Source organism: Anopheles stephensi, chromosome 2 (genome assembly GCF_013141755.1).
Source record: "Anopheles stephensi strain Indian chromosome 2, UCI_ANSTEP_V1.0, whole genome shotgun sequence".
Lineage (NCBI taxonomy): Eukaryota > Metazoa > Arthropoda > Insecta > Diptera > Culicidae > Anopheles > Anopheles stephensi.
Window position 1 is genome coordinate 17,733,887 of NC_050202.1, and position 16,328 is coordinate 17,750,214.

Genomic DNA, 16,328 nt, shown 5'->3' on the forward strand with positions numbered 1-16,328 from the left:
AGTTTCTCTTAGTGCCAACTATTGCTTGAAAAGAGATTCTACGACGGTTATCCCCGTATATTTTGACTTCAACCACATTCGTGTCCTTGACATCTTAATAAGTTATCTAATCGATACAGCTACGAGGGTCAAACTGGCCATCCCAATATTTATTTAGCTTTATTTAGCTTTCGGTAATCCTTGTCTGCCTTAGATTCCATCCTGATCGCCACCCCGTACGTTGGGCCATCTTCGTTGCTACAAGTAAAATCAAGTCATAGAAAAGCCAGAAATGGCATGCCAAGATCTCAGTAGGTTGAAGTGCCAAGGAAAAATGAATAATCGACTAAAATCTGAATAGAGACCTTCCACTCACGAGCATTCGCTTTTCGCTGCTGAGTTACCCAAAAGGGGTATCTTTTTCAGACTTTTTACTTTTATTATTTATTGATTTATTATTTAATATTATAATAATGTATTGTGACAACCATTTTTCACATTTTTGACTATTTTTACCTTAATTTTAGGTATCGCAATTGCGAAAAGTGGGATCTCTATTCCGACTTTAGCCGAATAATCTCTTTATGGCCTAACCTTTTCGGTAAATTTTGATTCGGTAACCTTTATAACTTCAGTAATTTAAACACACAAATTACAAGCGAGAGTCTCAAAAAAAAAATAGGACAGCAGTAACTTTTCCACATCAATTTTCTCACCAAGCAAAACTTGCTTCTATAGAAGCTGTACGCAGTGTATAACACCCGCTGGAGCAAATCCGTTTCGAAATCGCTCGCTTTGAAAGAAAATTTATTGCATCAACATTCGGGCCAACTATCGATGCTCTACACCGAGAGCACTTCTGGATCTGCTGCAGGTGGAAAATAGTGGACGAGCAATACATTGTCGAACCATAATCTAGGTCAATGGGAAATTTCGTAACGATTCCAGAAACGGGATGTATATGCACTTGACCCGGAACCCATAAAGCATCGATCGAAGCAGAGAATCGCCATAACACGGCGAGCAAAAGGTCAACTCGCACCAATCCCGGGCTCACGCCCTAATGGGAGCGTGAATCTTTCGTTAAAAGGTCAGCATAAATGTTTACCATCCCGAGAGGCCACCACATCCCGTAACGTATCGAATTTTGACTCGACACGGCGTAAACAAACAGGGCAGCGGATGATAGGACGATATTTAATGGTGGTACTGCGGAGTGTGATGAAAGATTGTTCCCCGGAGAACAATTCTCCCGTTTGGATTCCGGTTTCTTGCTGGCAGCAGGGTTGAGTTCAAAATTCCCACCCGGCATGAACATGGAGCGTGACTGACGTTGCATCCTGCATGCGCGATGGTTATTGTTTCCATCCATAACTTCCTTGACCATTTCCTGACCGAAGATGTACACCAAGAGGCACCTACTCGTCAGAGGAATATTATTCCGTGTGCTTCCGGGACGCCAGTGTCAATTCCACACAGACACAAACTCTACCACAGTTTACAATCTGCTCTACCCCCACGAGCAACGGAAAACCAGTAACGGCCGGTTCGAGGTTCGCTTCCCAAAATTGACGGAGAGCCCTTAGCCGGCTCGCGGCAGTGGGTAAAAGACAAGGGAGGGCGAATGTTTACGGTACATTCGCATCGTGACCTTCAAGGATCGCTTCCGTCCCGACGGTATTATGACCGCATCACCATAACCGCGAAGTAGCGGCACAACCAGTGTTGTTGTTATCAGTGGCACCCGGGGACTAGCCACTCCACCTCGCTGGTTCTCACAATTTCCGAAACCACGCTTTTGTAATGCAAAACCCGGCGTGACCGGGCCACATCGATGTTCGGGTACGTGCAAGTAAACACGCATCTGCTGGCCGGTGCGGTGCGACCTTCGTGTGTTCTGAAGCCGGTTTTTGATGGGATATTTCGGCACAGGGCGACCGGGGATATTCAGCATAAGAAATTGACAGCATAATGTTAACGAGTTCGGAAGCGACGAGTCACCTACGCCACCAAGAAGCCCCATAACGGTGCCATAAAGGCACGCGGTTAAAGGCTAAAGTTATAAGCTGGTTAACGCGGTTGAGCGGGAATTTGAGCGTTGCGTTGTTTTAGTGGTGTTTAGGACGCATTATACTATTACGACCGACCGACTGCAAATCGGCAAAGTTTGCCCTTATGCAATACGTGAATAGTTTGGCCGTGCCGCAGAGATTAATGTTTATGCAGTCGTAGCGTCGTTATCGTTCGGAGGGTCGGAAGTCAGGCGAAGAATATAGCACTTGGATGGATTGCTTAGCGCGGAAGGGCACTGAGAGGATGAATGAGCTAAAAAGATAAAAGTGCGTGAAGTATGCAGTTTTCGGTAGCTTGGGATACTTGAAACAGTAAAAACTTTAAGTTATAAAAATAAACCGAAGAATATAAAATAATAATGCAACTGTTCTACCTCGAGGAGTCTTCATCAGAAATTGTTGATAGCTAGACATAAAACATGCATTAAAAATAGGTTAAGTGGAAGGAGCTATTTCTGAGTCTGGATGAATAGTGGTTTTTCGGTATTCGTGTAACAGAATCTTCTTCTTTTGGCTCTATATTCTCGGAAGGTCTCGGCCTTCCATTTTTGACTTCCTGTGACTAGATTTTACTCTTAGCTGGATAATTAATCCAGGAGGCGGCTCATCCAGCTGGATCATCAGGAGAGGCGGTCTGGATGAGATTTGAACTCCGGTTCTGCCGTGTGAAGACTGACGCTCTTATCGCATGGACCACTGGACCTCCCAGAGTTATAGAATGGTTGGATACAGTCCTCCAATAGAAATTTACCCAATAAAATTTGTGTTGGTCCTTACGAAGGACCAACGAAGGATCCATTGAAGAATGTCACTAACAGTCGATCGGTAACGCGCCCACTTTTGGGCTAATATTTTTGCAAGCGCCGTCAGCCGTTCTTGCTGAGGAATTTTCACAAGGACGGTTTTGTCTGGAGCCATAGGTGGCGTGTTTTGTTCAGTGATAACCATCTCATAAAGGACAGACAGTCTTCACCGTTGAGGATATTCTTGCCCTTTGCTCTGGTCCTTAGAACCAAGCTTCGCCAGGCAGTAAAGTACTTACTTACTTATCCGGCGCTTCAACCGCTTCGCTTTCTAGGCCTGCTGCAACAATCCTCGATACCGCTTTCGGTCCAGCGCTTTCATCTGCCAATCGATTATCCCGGCTGTTCTGGCGGACGCATCAACGCCCTTACTCCATCTCAGTTTGGGTCTACCACGCCTCCTCGGAGTCTCGGATATATCCTCAGTAAATTTTATTAGCCACGAAACACTATAGGGCTGTCAGAATCGGCCCCTTTAAGAAGTTACTGACAATCGCCAAAGGTAAGAAGATGTGATAAAACTAAGCATAAGGAAAAATAATTTTACTAAGCACATAACAACACGAAGGAATAGTAAGAATACCTTAGGTAACTTAGGACTAAAGGCTAACTGGCCATTTAAAATTACTGATATAACGGCCATTTCTTGAATGACTTAACCCATTCCTTCTAATCAATAAGATAAGGATCAAAACGTTTCTTTCGTTCTAATAGACCTAGTCAAGACACCATCAACACGAAGAACCCATCATCTCATTAACAGCAGAGTTCATTCGATTTCATAGTTAAAAGAGGCAAATGAGGTCTAACAGACCCCCAAAGTCTCTTAAAAAAAGAAGATTTTCAATCTTCAAGTCCAATCAAGAGCAAAGAGACTTCCTCATGGATCCAAAAAAATCGAACCACACCAGCTCACCAAGTCCACTAGTAAAACGGTCCAAAAATTACACGCAAGTCGGTAAACAAACCCCAAAAAACTCACCGCCGTAAGTGAAAACAGATGCATCCAAGTGTACGTATCCCAAACAAAAATTACAAAAACCAGTTTCATTGACAAACTCTGCACCCAATGACTAATGTGCGTGTGCGGTGTTTTCCCAGCTTGCCTCTAGTAGCCCCAAAAGTCATACGAAAAAAAAAACTCATTGACGTAGACGACGCCGCACCCCGTTGCTCTGGTACCGTGCTGTCCAAACTAGTTCCATTAAAGATGCCACCAGCTTCTTTAATGTTGGTGGGTATAATTTTTCCTTTAACGCGTCAGGTTCGGTTGGCAGATGGCCATTAGCCTGTGTCTGCTAATGTGGGCGCACCACTGACCCTTGGCGACAGTGGACAGGGCTTCGTCCCTACATTGATACACTTCCGGCGGTTCCGGTTTGCTTTTGGATCCGGAGTCAACAAAAAGAACATCAATCGACAAACATCAGCACGCTCGTGCTGAGGGTCAACGTTGTGGTCGGTAGCAATCAGCGGGAAAAAAAAGTTGTCAACACCTGATTTATAGCCAGACTGAAAACACTCGCCACAGCTAGGACACACATGGGAAGGGACACATCTTGGAGCAACGCCAAACCTTCCGTTGATCGGTTGACTGTGGTGGGAGTTTGCGAGTGTTTGATCCTGGCGCAGACAAACGTAAAATGGAACCGACATTCCGCTACTTGTACGCGTTGATGACGCGATGTTGATGGTTTATGTGGAAGTTCGTTTTGCCACGAAAATAAACTATCACCGCTGCGGTGTGGCTTTCACATCATCTGGTCAACCGAAACGTCGCCAAGGGAACCGCAAGAATGAACGCTCCACCAAGTGGGTTTCTAGTATCGCTTTTCGGACAGTGTCCAGACATGAATTAATACACGTCGTCCGTCCGATGCGCGAGAGACGACCAACTGGGGCAGTTCATAATTCAAACCATGCTTCGAAGGATCAAAAGCAGCACCAGCAGCGACGTGTTGATGTTGAAATAAAACCCAAAAACCACTGTCCCCATCATTGCTACCTGTCACTGGAACGCGAGCGGCGCATCTGTTTTTCTGCGTTGCCTATCTTAAGCTTATATCGCCCCAAAAGTATGTTGAATCCGGCTTCTTTATCTCCGCGAGAGTGATTACCTTTCTCCTAAACATGAAACAGAAAATGGTGAAAACTACCCACCCACCGAGCAAATACTCCCGTTAACTGCTCGTTTATGGACCGGTTATTTTCGTACAGCCGGGCACGGAAAATTCCGTGTGGCGGCGGTGGGTATTAATAAAACCGGCAAACACTATGTTCGCGTGGAAAAAGGATCAGTTTTCCTTTCGGATTAGCAGCGCCATGTTTTGCACACTCTCTCAGCACTGTTTCGTCTGCAAAGAGCGCAAACGTAAGATGATTAATTTGGTGGCGAAGGAAAAATCGTGATCGTGAGTCGTCTGGAAGATCATGCCACAGAGAAAAAAAGGAGGGCTCTTCATCAAAGGAGCGACCATGGCGAGCGGTGATGACTGCAATTCGCGCAAGATCACGCACAGGTGAGTGGAAAGATGAAAGATCTTCAATGTGCGAGCCATGAAAGTAAGCGAAACAGACCCTCCGTACCAAAAACTGGGTATGCCATTAATTATGGAACCGATTGATTACGGTCACCTAAATCACTTTAATGGGACCTGTTTGGTCAAAATCAAAACAATTTTCCAAAACTCCCCGTATCAACCTTTACCGTACCCTCGTGAGGTTGTGTGTTGTGGTGATTGTCAAGGTTATCTAATATTTATCTTAACGTTCGAGTAAAAGGATGGCATATAAATTATCACACCGTAGCAGGTGTTTTTGTCTGCGGAGTTCTAAAGCCAACGACAAACTGCTAAGTGGTTTGGCTATTCATCTTAGTAGGGTGAATCATGCATTTTAGAATTAATTAAGGAGAATTTCAAATCATCCTAACAGAAATTGAGTGAACAGTGGCCCTCCCAACAAACACTGATCTACAGATAGATGACCGCACCATTGAAATGGTCCATAAATTGGCCCATCTCAGGTGAAAATTCAGCCCCAACATTGATGTTGAGTTACGCGCAAGGGGGCTGGCTGCCAACCGGTCATACTACAGCCTGACGAAACTTCTCCACTCAAAATACCTACCGCGACGGACGAAGCTGGGACTGTACAGAACATTTATAGTCACAGTACTCACATACACCTCTGAGACATGGACTCTGTCCAAAACTGACGAAGCCCTCTTAGTCGCGTTCGAGAGGAAGATGCTCAGAAGGATGTTTGGCCCCGTATGTGGGGAAGGACAATGGAGGAGCCGCTACAATAACGAGCTCTACGAGCTGTACGATGATCTCACCATCGCGTAGCGAATTAGACTCGCCAGGCTCCGGTGGGCTGGTCACGTCATGAGAATGACACCGGACGACCCAGCCCGTAAAGTCCTTTTAGGCCGTCCATATGGAAATAGGAGGCGTGACAGGCCTATGTCCGGATGAAGTAAGGGCGTTAATGCATCTCCAAGACATCCCGGCATATTGTACTGTGCAAAATTATGCAAAATATTCCCCGTGTGTGATGAAATCTCAAATCCCTACCAATTCTCTGAAAAATTCTACTTAAAAATGCCAACAACTAGTTCTAATGAAGACAGAGCAAAAACACACAGTTAGTGTCCTGGGACATAAATAATCTACCTACCTTGCCTGCTCCCCATATACCATCTCTTTTTGATCAAAGCTAAAATTTGTCTTCCCATTCAAAAACTGCATCCTCTCTATCATCATCCGATTTGCGAAACGCTCGTCAACGAATTGCGTCAAACACTGCGCTGAACTGCACGATGGATGCATATCGTTGCGGCCAAACCAAAAGAACACAACGACAATGCATTTACGAAACCGTGAATGTAGCAGGGGGCTGCAATTTCTAGGAACCAGTGCCAACGTTTCCCAAGAACCGCCACCATTCATTTCTCACGAGCCGAAAATGTGCAGCAAACACGCTTCCGGCTGACGGTTGACAGGCGGCAGATGCATGGAGAGCCAACTACGCACGATGTGTTGATTTATAGTCTCGCTGCACTAGCCACTTGACCGTGATTTGAATAAACAATGAACTTGTTTTTTTTTTCTGCTGCACATTTGCACAACTAAAATCTAAAGCGTACGACCCACTGTGCATGGCCAATGTCAACGGGATTCATTTTTTTTGTAGAATGATGCTCAGATACATCTTGCTGAATTTTAAATGTTACCGTCGTGCCTTTTTTCGAATTTTTCATAGATCAAACCTTCACAATACTGCAAACAGATGTGATGGGGAAAGACAATGATATCGTGTAAGTAGAATGTTTAGAAAGGCGAGCAAAACTGAGGAAAAATACCAAAACTCACGAAACGAAATTAGGTTGCTTGCATGATGCTTGCTGCCCCCGATGCGATTGATGCAACTGCAGTCGGCGAACGATTGAGCGAGGGTAAAAAGCCAACCGAAGGGATTCTCGCTAACGTAGGCTGTATAGTGCAGATGAGACATAGCCAGGAGTAGCCGTTCTTGCTGATCAGCGTTTTTGGCAATGGTTCAAACCTTCTCAATCCCCTCGGGGGGCCTTGTCGATGACGTGCAGTTGTTGGTCAACGCTTTTTTTTTTTGAGATTGTCTTTTCTGAACAGTGGGTATATACGAAAGTTGTTTGAAACAATTGGAGAAAAAAATAAAAAAGGTTACTAAATATTCGAAAATGATATAAAAGTGTAGGAAAAACATATTAACTGGTTAATGAAATTATAAAGATAAAATTAAGAAATAGAAAACTAATTAAAATAATGAGGAAAAAAGGTAAAAAGTGATGTAAAATAAAAAAAATGAATCTAAGTAGAAGAAAAACATGCAATTATCTAAAACAAAGAAGAAGAAATGAACTAAAGGAAAACAAAAAAAATATTGTAAAAATGATAACAATACAAATCTTAGAAGAACATAAATGAGAAAAAAGAAGTTGAAAAAATTTGAAGTAGGAAATAGCAGGGTTTAAAAAAAATTGTCAAATTAAAGGATTTGACAGCAATTTTTCTTTTAATCCTTGATATCATTGTCAATATTCTAATGAAAATGCCACTCCCTGAGAACCCATTGTTCCTGAGACTCCTGATGCTGGTCGGCTACAGAACCGGTTCATCCTGCAACGAAACGATGTGATGCAAACTGCACCATTGAATGCATAATGGACGGGTTTGGCGACGTGTCTCGGCATCAAGAACAATCATTCTGCTGACTCTATTATTGAGACCGGCGACACATTCCCCTGAGGCGCATGCCATTGCGCAAGATACGCCCTTGATGAAATATTAACAGGTGCTAATTCTGACCTTCGGCGCTGCTGCTGGTGTTGAAATTTATTATTAAAATTTGTGAATGCCACTAAAGAGATGCATTTGCGAAATAGCAAACTGGCTTGGTCGTCCAATGTCCAGCGCAAATAAATTCATATTCAAAAACCATTTTACAACCCATCGTTAAAGTGCTGAAAGCACTCTCAATCGTAACATCAAAACGGGAAACAATAAAGAAAATGATGGACAGGGAGGATTTTATTGCACCCATTTCCAAATCCACATTACCCATTTGCATTGTGAACACAACTAAAACAAACGATTTCAAAAATGCCAATCCAACCGTTTTACGAGCCGTTTTTAGCATCACCTTGGTCGGCGGTCCAAGTTGAAAAGTACCTTGCGCCTCCATCGACTTTCGTTCGCGTGGAAAATGTGTGCGTTTTTGTGTTTCTCCCTTTATTCTCCACAATCGTAAGCAGCAAACTACTTCGGGTTTTGTGGGCAAATAAATCAACCCGTTTATAGCGTCAGTAAGAGGAAGAAGTGGAGGACTTACTCAAAGAAATCAGCGCACTTCACAGGTCCTAAGGCGCTATTTCACTCCCGACTAACACTAGCGCGAGGTTTTCGGTAATAAAATGAAAACCGCACCCTTGCCTCAAATTTACAACCGAACCGAGCTGATCGACGAGCTACAAATTAATCATTTTTCGCCTGGACCCGCGGTTCGCCTAAACCAACTGCTTCTACTGAAGAATCTAGGGGGTTGGATGGTCAGTCAGTGTGGGAAGACACATCTTCGGTCCACTCTTCCAGACAGACAGACGGAACGATAGTCAGCGGGACGATTCACATGGGGTACCGCCATCATGTGTCATCGTTCGTTGCCACCTTCTCGGCGTTCGCAATAAACGAGCGGTGTAAAAAGACCACACATGGAACATTCCAATATAAATTTTATATACTTTTGCACCCTCCCTCTGCCGCCTGGGGGCACGGTGTGAAAATGAATATGCGAAATCTTCGGCAAAACAGCTGACGCAGAGTTGCAGAGATTAATTAAACAAATACCGCACTCTTTTCGCACATGCACGTGCACGGCAAGTTTACATTGACAGCACACCGTACGCGCGCGAGAAGAGTAGATGAAGAGCTGCTAAGTGAGTAAGTTCACGGCTTGTGGTTGATCTAATATTTTTATTATTGCCTTCGAGTGTAAATCAACCTATCAACTTTGTAGTTTTGCGGTCTGTGTAATTATGGGAGATATTTGAATCATTTCTAAAATATGAATGGTAATTTTCAGGATGTTCAGCTGTATGGCAGACGAAAGCGAATCATTGCCCATTCTTTGATTTATACCGGTTGTATTTGATTTATTTATTTTTCAGATGTTTTCATTTTGTATTTGTTTTAGTATTGGTTTTAGTTTTTATTTTAAATCTTTAATTAGCGCAAAAAATATGAAACATTTTATTCATTCAAATTATTTTCTCTAGTCTCCGTGTTTTCTTTTCAATAACTTGGTTTTTATTTATTTGGGTATTTTATTACTATTTTTAAGCTACAGTAGTTTTTTTTTTATTTACTTTTGCTTGTCTTCTTAGTATTATGTTTAATAATAAAATTTAAAAAATAATAATTTAAATAAATATGATTTTAATAAAAAAATTCCAGTTTGTTGATTTGATCGATTTTTTTCATTTTAAATGATAATTTTTCCATGTTTTATTTTATGCTTGAATTTTGTAGATAATTGAACATAGCTAAATCATAGTATAAAATTGTAAATTTTGCATTCTGGGGAGGTCCAGTGGCCGAGGTGCCAGCGGCGCTAGTCTTCACACGGCAAGATCGGGGTTCAAATCCCATGCAGACTGCCTCCCCCTATACAGCTATGGGTAAAATCAAGTTACAGAAAGCCAGAAATGGCAGGCCCAGACCTCGCGAGGTTGTAGTGCCAAGGAAGAAGAAGAAGAAATTCTGCATTAAATTGTTTTTTTAATCATTAATTTGTAATTAAATGATCTTTTTCATCACATTATTTGATTAGAGTTAGATGATAGTAGTTAAACTTGCTTCTGTGTTTCAGTGCAAACTTTTATATTTGTCAGTCTGAGTTAAATTATTTTGTTTAGTTAATTACCAATGTTGATTATTTAATACTAATATGAATTAGGTTAATATATTTAATTTTTCTATAAAAATCAAGATTATAATTTTTTGAGTTAATTTTTGGATAAAATAAATACAATTTCATTTAAATTGAATAATTTTTTTTAGAAGTTTAATATTTTTGAAATTTTTAAAATATTTACATTTTTATTATTTTATATGAAAGGACATTAAAGCAATTTTGTCTTAAATTTCGTCAACAAACATAATTATTGATAAGTTTATAATTTTTTTTATTCATAAAGAACGGCCTGGCCGTATTGCTAAGCTTCTCATTCTATTAAACTAAAAAATAAATAAGTAGGAAACTTCTCTAACATACTTATCTAAGCAAGATTTGTATCATTTTAAGACACAGCTCTACTCCATGAGTTCGTGTGATGAGTAACTCCTGTAGTTTATACAAATGGTGCAATTTCATTTAATCTCCCCAACCAAACCAGGCGCACCGTTTGTAACAAATGATTTCATTTAAATAAACTGTACGGCCATGATAAATTATTCAAAAACAATGCTAACACCTTCTCCTCGGGCAAAATCGCGTTTGAACCCGCTCCCCCTCCCTATTTGTTCACGGCAAACGGCTCTCGGTACCCTCATTCGGGTATTTAATCTCCCTCATTTGGCACCCGCGGGGAAAACATGATTTACACTGCATTATGCAAATTACCCTTCGAATGCGCGGGTGCACTTAGGAAAGTGAGGGTCGGAAAAACAATTCCTCCCGACAAACACACAGACAATGTCGGGTAGTCCTATTTAGTGTAATGATTCTAACATAGAGCTACCTAACCGACCCACCGTACAGCGTGTGCACAGTGCGCAATGACCAACGGTTTGAGCTCGAGCACGCCGAGTGAAATATTGTAACGCCGCGGCAGCCAGAGTCAGACGATGATTTTGTCTATTTTCCTTCAAGACATACCAGCAGTGGCGGTGCGCAAAGGATGCGAACGGGTGTTTGGCAACCGACAGGAAGGTTGAAGCACACGGTCGTGGGGCAGAATTATTACATTTAATGTTTTTCTAACCTCCATCGTACCCGCTACTTTCTCCCAACCGAGAGTGGTAAATGAGATGTGCGTGGTTAGGCAGGCGAGCGGTTGGGATTCAAGTTCAAATAATCGCCACTCGTTCCTGTAATCACACAGTGTCACACACATGCTGTTGTGAGTCGTACCGCATCTCTTGCGAGTACTTTAACTACATGCAAAATAGTTTAATCCTCTTCCGAAAGGCACTTGCTACGGATGGATGTAACGAACACGTGTAAGTGAATGTTGCAGCTAGTGGTAGTTGGGTTTAATTGAATTGCACGTGCGATGTGCATCAACGCTGGACCCAATTTCAATCATAGACCACAATCTGATCATGTGGAATACAATTATACTTTCTGTGCATCGCTTTTTCCCCGCGTTGAAATCGATACCCAAAGCTGAGTAACATTTTCCAACATAATTGATAAAACAATTTCCGCCTAAAACAAGCAAGCTCATACCATTCTAGATAACGATCAAATTTTCTCGAGAAGCTGGCTGATTCATATTTCACGATGAGCAGGCAGTTTTTGGCGTTATCAACCGACCTTGAGCAGGGAAACAAAACGTAACGTTATTACATTTTTGTAGTATTTTTCCATCCACACAACAAAGTAAACTCCTCGTTACGCCGGATGTTTTAAAAGTTTTAACCGAATAATAAGGGACGGTAGGTAGCGCACCATCCGTCGCTGATAAGCTGATAAGCGTCACGATCCACCGTCACGGTTGTCACTCTCGCCGGCCGACGGAAAGAACGATCACGGAAAGATCTCGAGACAGCGGACGTTTATCATCCGAGCATGGGCCACGACCCCATCCATAAACCTCTGCCCGAGAGCGAGTGTGTGTGTGTGTGTGTCACACGCCTTGTTCTTGCATTTTAGCATCCTCCAAACGCCACCCGGTCTATCATCTAGAAGATACATAATTTACAAACAGTGATAAAAATGTTAAACAAAACAATGAAAAAAAAGAAGGCACCGGCGACGATGGCAAAACGGGTGAAAGTATTTTTAGCAAAAGAAAAAAAAAGGGAAACGAAAAAACCTTCACATTTAGCAAATGCTTCACGCTGGCGGTTGGGAACACGCTTGAAGGTACGGTGAAGGAAAAGGGTGCACACCCCGCAACAACGATGAAAATATTGTTCATCATGCGCTGCAAAAGCGATCCTTTTTCCTCGTTTGCTCTTTACGGCGTTCGGGCAAGGGGGGAAAACGAACGACGAGCGCACGTCGCTGATGGTTAAGCTTTCCAAGTTTTTGGTTTTGTACATGCCCTTTTCAAATTGTTAGTACGAGTTGTTTACTAAAACTTGGGCAGGAAAGAAAAATACACACACACACACATACACGGAATAGATAAGCTTGTCTTATCGCGGTGTAAACGCAGCAGCAGTAAAACCCACTATCACGTGCATATCATTTCTGGTAAAATGTGATTGAAATTAATTGCCCTCTTTTTCCCGCTGTACGTTGCTATCAACAAGCCTCGCAAAGGCGTATGTGAAAAGCTATTGGCTTTTATAATCCTTTTTTTCTTTACACCATAATTTCGAACTGGTGGGAGTGATATCTTTGCAATCCCAAGCTCATCAGGGAAAAAGGAAGAATTAAATTGAATATTCGCGCCAAGACGAGATGGTGGCGCGTGTAGAATGTCTCGTGCTGCGTGTTTTTAGGATCGGACCACTACCCGGACGTGTGAGTTGAGAAAAAGATGCCCTCGGTTGCTACAAGACCCTAATACCGCTACGCATACATATTCATCTCGCTATAGCACTCGCTTCCCGGTGTTCTGGTGATGACCGTAATAAAGTGTATCACACGAGACAAGTATTATTATCACCGTCTCTCAATGGACGCGCCGCAAAAGAGCGTTTATATACAGTAGCGCTGGTCGGGGGAAAAAAAGAAGGAAAACAGATAAATCCGTGACGAGCCTCTTCAATCTGTGGCGCTGCGTGCGTTGATTGTCGCCGATTGTGCAATACGTGTGTTGTATATCGTGGCACTCGGTAGCGTAATTTATTGGCTGCCAGATGCACCGAACGCTTTTCTTTATTGCTGTCCGCAGCTTAAGCTGATTTTGATTAAATGCAGCCATCGTTCGTGTGGCGCCTAAAAGTATGCAGTATGTGTGACACAGTTGTAGTTTATCCGATTGACAAACATTTGATCGATAATTCGATGCTGGTTCTGCGTCTGCTAACCTAGTGTCTGTAGAGACAAGATGTCATTTCTACTCGGGCCGGCGTTTAATATTCATCACTAGGAATCTGCACAAAATTCTCACCAATCTCCCAAAAACGCCCATCGGGCCCCCCTCCCTTCAGGGAGAGTAGGTCAAAGGATGATGGGAAATGGCACAAACCATTCATGAAGATCACCTCAACAACCAACGTTCCTGTGTGTATGAGGGAGGCAGGGAAGGATAGAAAACATTCCCTCCCACACGTCGTCGGAACATTGTCCTTCCACCCGCATACTATCAATGCATTATTCATTCTCGCAAAAAGAAAGCAGAACCTGAGCAGCAGCAAAGAAAAGGATCGACGGTCTCCTTTTCAAAAGCGAAACAAAACTAGAAGTAAAAATCCCTCCACTGATCCCAGCAGCGGGAAAATCGCAAATGTCAACCCCTGTCCGAGCTGGGAAAAGTTGCTGAGCGTTTTGTTGTTGTTGCTTTTTTCTGCTTGCAGACCACCCACCCATTGCGCCAAGCCCGAACCTGCCAGGGCTGCCGACGGCTTTGTCTACCTGGTTTCGTTTCAATTGCAACGAGTTTTATTGATTTTCATACGTAGAATGGGTCTCATGGGTGAGGCTCCGGTTTTGTCCGGTTGATCCTTCGGGTGAGCAAGGATACATTGGGTAGGATGGCGCTAGTGGGAGCGTACAGGGACGCGTATGGTCCTTTAGGGTTGGTCATTGATTTAAATGGCTAAGCTGGCCAACGGATCGGGTGGAGCAGCTACTGAAGCAGGAAACAATGCATATAGAAATGCCTGGGAAATAGAAAGGACGCTTACAACCTTATAACTCGCTCTTTCTCTTTCATTCTAGTTTTGCCTTCCATTTAAATAATCGATGTAAAGCGGTGTTTGTCGTCCTGGTGGTGTTTATCAACCGCTGCTTTCTGTTACGTATTAATAAGGTTTGTACCTCTCTTTCTGTGAAGGACATTTTAATCAGGGACGTATTTTTCATCCTCTTCCGATCAAAAGCAACAGGTTGCATGGAACATAAAGCGCAAAAAAACAAAAAAATTCTTTGTGTGCGTTGTTTCTTTTCTAACGACAAAATTACCAGGATAAAAGGACAATACACTAACGAGCCTTGTAATGTGTGCTTAATATTCAGGCGCTAAATTAAAACAACACCTTACGCTCACCCAAACCTTTGCTCTACAATCTACGAATCTAGAACTCCTTTTTTTGCTGACAACCTCAGACGACTGTAAACCTGTTCCCCCGGGAGAGAGCTTCAGGTTTGCAATACCAATGTAAACATCAACCCGTTCGGCCACGGCCACAAGGACAAATACAGAAACCCAAGGCATACTACCACGGTGTAAACACTCGCACACACAAATAGCCCGAAACCCACCAGAGGATTGGGTGCGTGTGCGAGTAATTTCACCATTTGCGCAACATTCTCGGGCCCTCTTGGCCCGGACCAAGCACGTGAATTCTGGCGTGGAGCAAAAGTTGACGATACCGTAACGCTCCGTTCTTGGTGGGTGGGCACAGTTCAGCGCAAATATCACAAGGACATCTACTTCTTCCTCGGAAGCAAGCTCCCGGAGTCCGTGTGGGATTACGCGTGCCACTTGCCGAAAAGGTTCTTTGCTTATCAGGGGCGCCCTGGGGCTCGTGGGAAGGCCGGGTTCTGCTGAATTTCACCGAAACGTACAACCGGACAGAACTGCGCATGGACGACCGGTGGCATGGTTTCGGCTGTGTATGTTTGTAACCATTGGGCCATACTTTCGGTGCGAGTTTCGAGTTGTTTTACTCTGCTTTCTAATGGTAAAGGTCTGCTGTGGGATGGGGTTGGAGCTCATTTTCCAAATCTAGAAAGGTCGCGGCCTGGTAGACTGATTGTGTAATTTGCCGCCTGGTTCTGTTACATACTTTCACCGCATGAATGCAGCGACTAATGAGATTATTATTTCCGCCCGGCCAAGGTAACCGTTACCAGGGAGGGTATGGTAATAGTAGCTGGCTAAGCTTTTGGGCCGTTTTTGTTGAGAAAAATGTGCATAAAAATAGCGCTTCCGTATATAGAGTAACATGAGTTACAACATCAAACTATTAAATGCAGTGAATATGAGTTTAAACTGGAACAATAGTAAACAAGCATATGTCGGTGGAAGACTGATACACCGAGAGGGATTGTTGTCTTTAAATTCTTACCTTGAAGCGCCTGTTGTCAATGTAAATATCTCGAATGTCTTCCAACTCGATCATCATTTGCTGATGTGTGCCGAATTTTATCTACATCCGGCACAGCCTCGTTCGACGCTGACTTTTGCAACTGAATGCAGTACCGGATTCTTGAGGTATTAATTCACACGTGATAGATACACAAAATGCACTAACCAGAACATGTTTTGCGCACCTTTTGTCCGAAACATGAGACAACAAAGTGCAGCGTGTATCCTGTCGATAGGACCGCTACCAACGCGTTGCGATTGCATCACATATATGCACTACCGATGAACGAACTGCATCGCTTTATCCTCCTTGCCACACACCACTCAGTATACACTCCCACTACCCACTAAATACACTCAGTCTGATAGACAACCATACGTTCAGTACAGTGAAACATTTACCAGAAAACATAATTCACAACACTAGCTTTGAGTAGGACGCATGGCACGAGAAAACAATAGCATCACACGGCGTACCAACACACACACACATCAAAAATCAAC

At 43.0% G+C, this 16,328-nt stretch overlaps 1 protein-coding gene across 1 annotated transcript in view; it reads right to left on the reverse strand.

The window, feature by feature from the left end:
- Positions 1–16,296, reverse strand: part of LOC118507248 (oxidative stress-induced growth inhibitor 2-like) — a 38,913-nt gene extending 22,617 nt beyond the window's left edge. Inside the window, exon 1 of the mRNA XM_036045529.1 lies at positions 15,805–16,296. The gene's annotated coding sequence lies outside the window, so the exon portion shown is untranslated. The remainder of the gene's footprint in view (positions 1–15,804) is intronic.
- Positions 16,297–16,328: the final 32 nt, after the last annotated feature.